Source organism: Nematolebias whitei, chromosome 22 (assembly GCF_014905685.2).
Source record: "Nematolebias whitei isolate Nwh7 chromosome 22, NemWhi1, whole genome shotgun sequence".
Lineage (NCBI taxonomy): Eukaryota > Metazoa > Chordata > Actinopteri > Cyprinodontiformes > Rivulidae > Nematolebias > Nematolebias whitei.
Window position 1 is genome coordinate 28,241,446 of NC_056519.1, and position 3,028 is coordinate 28,244,473.

The window sequence follows — 3,028 nt, forward strand, 5'->3', positions numbered from 1 at the left end:
AGGGTCTCTTCGCCGCCAGCTGCGGTCTCCAGGGTCTCTTCGCCGCCAGCTGCGGTCTTCAAGTCGTCGTCGCCGCCTGCCACGGCCTCCAAGTCGTCATCGCCGCCTGCCGCGGCCTCCATGTCATCATCGCCGCGGTCTCCAAGTCGTCATCGCCGCCTGCCGCGGCCTCCAAGTCGTCATCGCTGCCTGCCGCGGCCTCCAAGTCGTCATCGCCACCTGCCGCAGCCTCCAAGTCGTCATCGCCGCCTGCCGCGGCCTCCAAGGTCCTATGTGTTGGACGGCCTCCCGGCCGCCCCCCGGAACGTGGTTCCCGTGATGGACGGCCTCCCGGCTGCCCCCCAGAACGTGGTTCCTGTGATGGACGGCCTCCCGGCCGCCCCCCAGAACGAGGTTCCCGTGAAGGACGGCCTCCCGGCCACCCCCCTGACCTGGCCCGGCTTGATGGATGGCCTCCCGGCCGCCCGCCGGAACAATGACTCTAGGGACGGTCTCTTGACCGTTCAGATCTTTTGTGTTTTCCTGCTTGTGTTTTGTGTTAGTTTTTGTCAGGTCTTTGTTTTCTTCCTTGTGTTTCCTCGGGTCCTCCACCCTTGCAGTGCCACCCTCCACCCGCCCAAGTCCTTCGGGAGGGGTTTTTTTTGGGGACGCCTGGGGGCGTCCTTGAGGGGGGGGGGTACTGTAAGGATGGTACCATTTGGTGGCTCGGTTTGTGTCTGTGTTTTCCTAGTGTTTTCTCTTTAGTTTAATTGGTGCCACCCTTGTCTCGTCACAGCTGTTTGTAATCACGTCTCGTCTTGTCCCTGTATATAAGCCGTCTGTTCAGTCTTGTTCCTTGTCGTGTCATATTCGTTGGGTATCCTGTGTTCTCCTGCGTCTCCTGAGTCTTCCCTGAGCTTCCTGAGTCCCTTCTGAGTTTCCCTCCTGAGCCTTCTATTGCTGTAAGTTTTGCTGCCACGTCAGCTTATTATTTTGTTCTTTATTCATCATTAAAATATTTATTTTTGTAATCTGCCGAGTTGAGTCCTGTCTGCACAACTGGGTTCGTCCCTGACCACCAAATCCTGACATTACGACGCGACCACATATCAGAACCCAGCGGGCAGGATTCTCTCGGCAACTTACCTTTTTTCTTTTTCTCCTCCGAGCCTCCTGAGATGAGCAAGCCCACAATCCGGTGTGGCGGGTTCTGCACCAGGCCCGTCCGCCCACAAGGACGTTATGACCAGGAGGTGGAAATCCTGTCTTCACCACTCCTGGTCCTCGAGGAAAACAGGGCTTGGCACCGGGGAAGCTACCAGACCCCTGTTTCTGAGTTTGCCTCGCCCAGCTATTCGGGGTGGACGTCGGGGGAGGACGAAGAAATCGAGGATGAGTTCTGTTTTGTTCCTGTCCCCCGACTCTCCCGCCGTCACCGGGGAGGTAGAAAGCGGTCCCGGGGGCAGTCCGCGGCGACCGGCCCGGTCTCGTCGGCTGAGCAGAATCTTAGAGTTGGTTCTGGTGTTTCTGTGGGAGCCGGGTCCGCCGCCTCACCTCTCAGGTTTCCGGTGGGGGCGAGATCCGACGTCCCGCGGGAGTTCCGGTCCACTCCTGTTCAGTTCGGCGAGTCCGGTCTACTTGACATCACAGGGGCGGATTCTGTGGCCTCACCTTCCAGGTTCCTGGTGGGGGCGGTGTCCGGCCTCTCACGTCACACCACGCTGCGGCTGTCCAACCCAGTCTGGCCGTACCTCTTGTGCATTCTCCCGGTGACTCTGTGGGGGCGTGTTCCGCCGCCCCACCTCCCAGGTTTCCGGTGGGGGCGACACCTGACACCACACCCTCACATAGAGACATTTGTCCGTCTGTCACATATTCACCCCATGAACTTGCTTCTATAAACCAGATTTTACTAGATTCATTTCTTAATGCTAAACATAACCCGGACTGTTCAGACGTTATATTTTCCCTGATGGAGGCTTTTTTAGTTTCACGGCCCGGTCTCATTCTGCTCCCAGAGTATAATCGGTTATTAATAGAAATTAGGACTCTCATCACACCCAAGGTCACTAATACACATTCTGAACCCATAATTCATCCTGCATCTTTTTTCCCCACCGTCTCTGAACTCTCCTCTGCTCCTCTGACTCCTGCACCCATCACCTTCGCCGTTGGTGCTCCTGCTCCTGTCGCCTCAGAAGATTCAGCATCTGTTTCTGTTTCCTGCCACCGCCGCCGCAGAAGATCCGTTCCTGCCGCCGACACAGCAGAAGAGTCAGTTCCTGCCGCCGCCGCAGAGGAGTCAGTTCCTGCCGCCGCCGCAGAGGAGTCAGTTCCTGCCGCTGCCGCAGCACCCAAGGCCTCTCCGTCGTCTGCTGCAGAGCCACAGGCCTCTCCGTCGTCTGCTGCAGCTCTCCGTTGTCTGCTGCAGAGCCACAGGCCTCTCCGTCATCTGCTGCAGAGCCACAGGCCTCTCCGTCGTCTGCTGCAGAGCCACAGGCCTCTCCGTCATCTGCTGCAGAGCCACAGGCCTCCATGACAGCACCGGCGCTCTCCAAGTCTCCAGAGGGGCCGGCGCTCTCCAAGTCTCCAGAGGGGCCGGCGCTCTCCGAGTCTCCACGCTGCAGCCCCCAAGTCCTCCTCACTGCCGGGTACGGCCCCCAAGTCCTCCTCGCCGCCGGATGCGGCCCCAAGTCCTCCTTGCCGCCGGATACGGCCCCCAAGTCCTCTTCGCCGTCAGATACGGTCCCCAAGGCCTCTACGCCGCCTGATGCGGCCTCCTCGTCGTCTACGCCGCCTGATGCAGCCTCCTCGTCGTCTACGCCGCCTGATACGGCCTTCAAGGTCTCTTCGCCGCCAGCTGCGGTCTCCGGGGTCTCCTTGCCCCCAGCTGCGGTCTCCGGGTTCTCCTCGCCACCAGCTGCGGTCTCCGGGGTCTCCTCGCCGCCAGCTGCGGTGTCTGGGGTCTCTTCTCCGCCAGCTGCGGTCTCTAGGGTCTCTTCGCCGCCAGCTGCGGTCTCCAGGGTCTCTTCGCCGCCAGCTGCGGTCT